Source organism: Dendropsophus ebraccatus, unplaced genomic scaffold (assembly GCF_027789765.1).
Source record: "Dendropsophus ebraccatus isolate aDenEbr1 unplaced genomic scaffold, aDenEbr1.pat pat_scaffold_1406_ctg1, whole genome shotgun sequence".
Taxonomy (NCBI): domain Eukaryota; kingdom Metazoa; phylum Chordata; class Amphibia; order Anura; family Hylidae; genus Dendropsophus; species Dendropsophus ebraccatus.
Window position 1 is genome coordinate 37,207 of NW_027208826.1, and position 7,184 is coordinate 44,390.

A 7,184-nucleotide genomic window follows, 5' to 3' on the forward strand; every position below is an offset into this window, starting at 1 on the left:
TCAAGCATACAACCTGCACAATAAAAACTCCAATTGCAACGATTTGCACCCGTTACCATTCCCACTGCCCTTCTTACACTATGATCCAAATCACCCACACACCCATAATGCTTCAACACACAATACTAAACCCCATGAACAACCCCACACTCAAATAATGCAACACGCAAAACCTCACCACACAGCTGCACCCCATTCATGCTCCTTATACACTTAAAATTGGTACCTCATGTTTTCTACAACCAAGTACGTTCAGTGTGAGGCTGCATTCACACTCATAATTTAAGTCCGTAGTTGGCCAAAAAACTTCACTTTCGGCAGAAAACAGCTGGAAAAAACGTCAGTTTTTTGGTCAAAAAAGGCTAAAAAACTGCAGTTTTTTGGCCAAAATGCCAGTCCCATTTAGTAGAAAAGGATAGTTGAACAGCCATTTTTTGGGCCGTTTGACCAACAACTGCAGTTTTTCGGCTGAAAACACCCCTTTTTTTGCGAATTACACCCATAAATTATAAGTGTGAATGCAGCCTTACTCATTTGACCCCAGCCCTATCGACTCTCCATGCACATGCTCTACAACCACCTCACAAGCAACCTGGGCTCTCCATGAGCCCCCAGGACAAACCCACAAAACCTGTCCATTTGCAACCCCCAATCAACCCATACCTCTCTAGGTGCACCAGCACAAGGCCCCCATGTCTGTCCAGGCACCCCCTCCCAACCCCCAATCCATTTCTGTGCATCCCACACCTCTCCATGCACCCAACACACAAGGTACAATGTATCTCTCCATGCACAGCCCACCCCCACACAAACTCCCCCATATTTCTCCAGAGAACCCCCTCAAGCATCTCTCTGCCCCAAACACAAGCTCCCCTGTAGATCTCCAGAGAACCCCAACAAGCATAATCTCCAGCCCCCCCCCCCACACACAAATTTATGCAGCCACCACAAGCATCTCTAAGTGCACACACAAGCACCGCCATATTTTCTCCAGAGACCCTCCACAAGCATAACTTTCGCTCACCATCTTTCCCCAGTCTACCCCCCCACCCACACATGCACAGACTAGCACCGCAGGATAGTAAACCCCCCCCCCACACACACACACACACACACAGACTAGCACCCCAGGATAGTACAACCCCCCCCCTCACCCACAGACTAGCACCCCAGGATAGAACACCCCCCCTCACCACACATATGCAGACTAGCACCCCAGGATAGAACACCCCCCCTCACACACATATGCAGACTAGCACCCCAGGATAGAACACCCCCCCTCACACACATATGCAGACTAGCACCCCAGGATAGAAACACCCCCCTCACACACATATGCAGACTAGCACCCCAGGATAGTACACCCCCGCACACACATATGCAGACTAGCACCCCCGGATAGAACACCCCCCTCACACACATATGCAGACTAGCACCCAGGATAGTACACCCCCCTCACACACATATGCAGACTAGCACCCAGGATAGTACACCCCCCCCCTCACACACACAGACTAGCACCCCAGGATAGTACACCCCCCCCTCACCCACAGACTAGCACCCCAGGATAGTACACCCCCCCCTCACCCACAGACTAGCACCCCAGGATAGTACACCCCCCCTCACACACAGACTAGCACCCCAGGATAGAACACCCCCCTCACACACACATGCAGACTAGCACCCAGGATAGTACACCCCCCCCCCCCTCACACGCAGACTAGCACCCCAGGATAGTACAACCCCCCCCCCCCTCACACACAGACTAGCACCCCAGGATAGTACAACCCCCCCCTCACACACAGACTAGCACCCCAGGATAGACACCCCCCCTCACACACATAGGCAGAACTAGGCACCCCAGGATAGAACACCCCCCCTCAACACATATGCAGACTAGCACCCCAGGATAGTACACCCCCCCTCACACACACACAGACTAGCACCCCAGGATAGTACACCCCCCCCCTACACACTACACAGAACTAGCACCCCAGGATAGTACACCCCCCCCCCTCACCCACAGACTAACACCCCAGGATAGAACACCCCGCCTCACACACATATTGCAGACTAGCACCCCAGGATAGACACCCCCTCACACACATATGCAGACTAGCACCCCAGGATACGTACACCCCCCCTCACACACACACACAGACTAGCACCCCAGGATAGTACACCCCCCCTCACACACACACACACACAGACTAGCACCCCAGGATAGAACACCCCCCTCACACACATATGCAGACTACGCACCCCAGGACAGTACACCCCCCCCTCACACACATATGCAGACTAGCCCCCAGGACAGTACACCCCCCTCACACACATATGCAGACTAGCACCCCAGGACAGTACACCCCCCTCACACAAATATGCAGACTAGCACCCCAGGACAGTACACCCCCCTCACACACATATGCAGACTAGCACCCCAGGATAGAACACCCCCCTCACACACATATGCAGACTAGCACCCCAGGATAGAACACCCCCCTCACACACATATGCAGACTAGCACCCCAGGATAGTACACCCCCCCCACACACACACATATGCAGACCTAGCACCCCAGGACAGTACACCCCCCTCACACACATATGCAGACTAGCACCCCAGGATAGTACACCCCCCTCACACACATATGCAGACTAGCACCCCAGGATAGAACACCCCCTCACACACATAGCAGACTAGCACCCAGGATAGTACACCCCCCCCCTCACCCACAGACTAGCACCCCAGGATAGTACACCCCCCCCTCACACACACACACAGACTAGCACCCCAGGATAGTACACCCCCCCCTCACCCACAGACTAGCACCCCAGGATAGAACACCCCCCTCACACACATATGCAGACTAGCACCCCAGGACAGTACACCCCCCTCACACACATATGCAGACTAGCACCCCAGGATAGTACACCCCCCTCACACACATATGCAGACTAGCACCCCAGGATAGTACACCCCCCCCCCCCTCACCCACACAGACTAGCACCCCAGGATAGTACACCCCCCCCCTCACCCACAGACTAGCACCCCAGGATAGTACACCCCCCCCCTCACACACACAGACTAGCACCCCAGGATAGAACACCCCCCCTCACACACATATGCAGACTAGCACCCCAGGATAGTACACCCCCCTCACACACATATGCAGACTAGCACCCCAGGATAGTACACCCCCCTCACACACATATGCAGACTAGCACCCCAGGATAGTACACCCCCCCTCACACACATATGCAGACTAGCACCCCAGGATAGTACACCCCCCCCCCCTCACACACACACAGACTAGCACCCCAGGATAGTACACCCCCCACCTCACCCACAGACTAGCACCCCAGGATAGTACAACCCCCCCCTCACCCACAGACTAGCACCCCAGGATTAGTACACCCCCCTCACACACAGACTAGCACCCCAGGATAGAACACCCCCCTCACACACATATGCAGACTAGCACCCCAGGATAGTACACCCCCCCCTCACACGCAGACTAGCACCCCAGGATAGTACAACCCCCCCCCCCTCACACACAGACTAGCACCCCAGGATAGTACAACCCCCCCCCCCCTCACACACAGACTAGCACCCCAGGATAGAACACCCCCCCTCACACACATATGCAGACTATGCACCCCAGGATAGAAACACCCCCCCCTCACACACATATGCAGACTAGCACCCCAGGATAGTACACCCCCCCCCCTCACACACACACAGACTAGCACCCCAGGAATAGTACACCCCCCCCCTCACACACACACAGACTAGCACCCCAGGATAGTACACCCCCCCCTCACCCACAGACTAGCACCCCAGGATAGAACACCCTGCCTCACACACATATGCAGACTAGCACCCAGGATAGAACACCCCCCTCACACACATATGCAGACTAGCACCCCAGGATAGTACACCCCCCCACACACACACACAGACTAGCACCCCAGGATAGTACACCCCCCCTCACACACACAACAGACTAGCACCCCAGGATAGAACACCCCCTCACACACATATGCAGACTAGCACCCCAGGACAGTAACACCCCCCTCACACACATATGCAGACTAGCACCCCAGGACAGTACACCACCCCCTCACACACATATGCAGACTAGCACCCCAGGACAGTACACCCCCTCACACACATATGCAGACTAGCACCCCAGGATAGTACACCCCCCTCAAACACATATGCAGACTAGCACCCCAGGATAGTACACCCCCCCACACACACATATGCAGACTAGCACCCCAGGACAGTACACCCCCCTCACACACATATGCAGACTAGCACCCCAGGATAGTAACACCCCCCTCACACACATATGCAGACTAGCACCCCAGGATAGTACACCCCCCCCCTCACCCACAGACTAGCACCCCAGGATAGTACACCCCCCCTCACACACACACAGACTAGCACCCCAGGATAGTACACCCCCCCCCTCACCCACAGACTAGCACCCCAGGATAGAACACCCCCCCTCACACACATATGCAGACTAGCACCCCAGGACAGTACACCCCCCCTCACACACATATGCAGACTAGCACCCCAGGATAGTACACCCCCCTCACACACACATATGCAGACTAGCACCCCAGGATAGTACACCCCCCCCCTCACCCACAGACTAGCATCCCAGGATAGTACAACCCCCCCCTCACCCACAGACTAGCATCCCCAGGATAGTACAACCCCCCCCCTCACACACACAGACTAGCACCCCAGGATAGTACACCCCCCTCACACACATATGCAGACTAGCACCCCAGGATAGAACACCCCCCTCACACACATATGCAGACTAGCACCCCAGGATAGTACACCCCCCCTCACACACATATGGCAGACTAGCACCCAGGATAGTACACCCCCCTCACACACATATGCAGACTAGCGCCCCAGGATATTACAACCCCCCTCACACACATATGCAGACTAGCACCCCAGGATAGTACACCCCCCCCCCTCACACACACCCAGACTAGCACCCCAGGATAGTACACCCCCCCCCTCACCCACAGACTAGCACCCCAGGATAGTACACCCCCCCTCACCCACAGACTAGCACCCCAGGATAGTACACCCCCCCCTCACCCACAGACTAGCACCCCAGGATAGAACACCCCCCTCACACACATATGCAGACTAGCACCCCAGGATAGTACAACCCCCCCCCCCCTCACACGCAGACTAGCACCCAGGGATAGTACAACCCCCCCCTCACACACAGACTAGCACCCCAGGATAGTACACGCCCCCCCCCTCACACACACACAGACTAGCACCCCAGGATAGTACACCCCCCCCTCACCCACAGACTAGCACCCCAGGATAGTACACCCCCCCCCTCACCCACAGACTAGCACCCCAGGATAGTACACCCCCCCCCTCACCCACAGACTAGCACCCCAGGATAGAACACCCCCCTCACACACATATGCAGACTAGCACCCCAGGATAGTACAACCCCCCCCTCACCCACAGACTAGCACCCCAGGATAGAACACCCCCCCTCACACACATATGCAGACTAGCACCCCAGGATAGTACACCCCCCCCCCCCCTCACACACAGACTAGCACCCCAGGATAGTACAACCCCCCCCCATATGCAGACTAGCACCCAGGATAGTACACCCCCCCCCCCCCCACACGCAGACTAGCACCCCAGGATAGTACAACCCCCCCCCCCTCACACACAGACTAGCACCCCAGGATAGTACAACCCCCCCCCCTCACACACAGACTAGCACCCCAGGATAGAACACCCCCCCTCACACACATATGCAGACTAGCACCCCAGGATAGTACACCCCCCCCCTCACACACATATGCAGACTAGCACCCCAGGATAGAACACCCCCCCTCACACACATATGCAGACTAGCACCCCAGGATAGTACACCCCCCCTCACACACACACACAGACTAGCACCCCAGGATAGTACACCTCCCCCCTCACCCTCACCCACAGGAACTTTGGTAAGAAAGAATACCTGAAAAAAGCCAGAGCTGTTCAGTCACACTCCATGAGGTTCTCCTGGTCCTCAGAGGTGCTAGAAAAGCCCGGGAAGACTGGCCAGAGCTGTTCAGTCACACTCCATCAGGTTCTCCTGGTCCTCAGAGGTGCTAGAAAAGCCCGGGAAGACTGGTGACTGAGCATAGCTCCGCCCACACAATGCTAGAAAAGCCCGGGAAGAGTGCAGACTGAGCATAGCTCCGCCCACACAAGAAGCGGGTCACATGGTCAAGACCATGTGACTGCTTACGTCAGACCTCCTTTTACCCACTCCATTCTAGCCCCTACCATCTTCTAGGGTCGCTCTCTTTCCTGCATTGACCTTAAATTGTAAACTACACGTCCCAGAATCCTGTGCCCGGACAGGCTGACAGTGTCTGAGGGAGATGTGTAGTCCACATAGCCCAGCATCTACCTGTGTATGGAGGCACTCTGTATATAGTGCTGTGTATGGGGGGCTCTGTATCTATATGCTGTGTAATGGGGGCTCTGTATATAGTGCTGTGTATGGGGGTTCTCTGTATATAGTGCTGTTCTGTGTAATGGGGCTCTCTGTATATAGTGCTGTGTATGGGGGCTCTGTATATAGTGCTGTGTATGGGGGCGCTCTGTATATAGTGCTGTGTATGGGGCGCTCTGTATATAGTTGCTGTGTATGGGGGCGCTCCTGTATATAGTGCTGTGTATGGGTCTCTGTCATCTGGGCTTGTATGTGCTGTGTATGGGGGCTCTGTATATAGTGCTGGTGTATGGGGGTGCTCTGTATATAGTGCTGTGTATGGGGGCACTCTGTATATAGTGCTGTGTAATGGGGGCACTCTGTATATAGTGCTGTGTATGGGGCGCTGTATCTGTGTGCTGTGTATGTGGGCTCTGTATATAGTGCTGTGTATGGGGGTGCTCTGTATATAGTGCTGTGTATGGGGGCGCGTCTGTATATAGTGCTGTGTATGGGGGCGCTCTGTATAGTGCCCTCCCTGTGTATGGGGGCACTCTGTATATCTGTGTCTGTGTATTGGGGCGCTCTGTATATCGTGCTGTGTATGGGGTGCTCTGTATATAGTGCTGTGTATGGGGGCTCTGTATATAGTGCTGTGTATGGGGGCGCTCTGTATATAGTGCTGTGTATG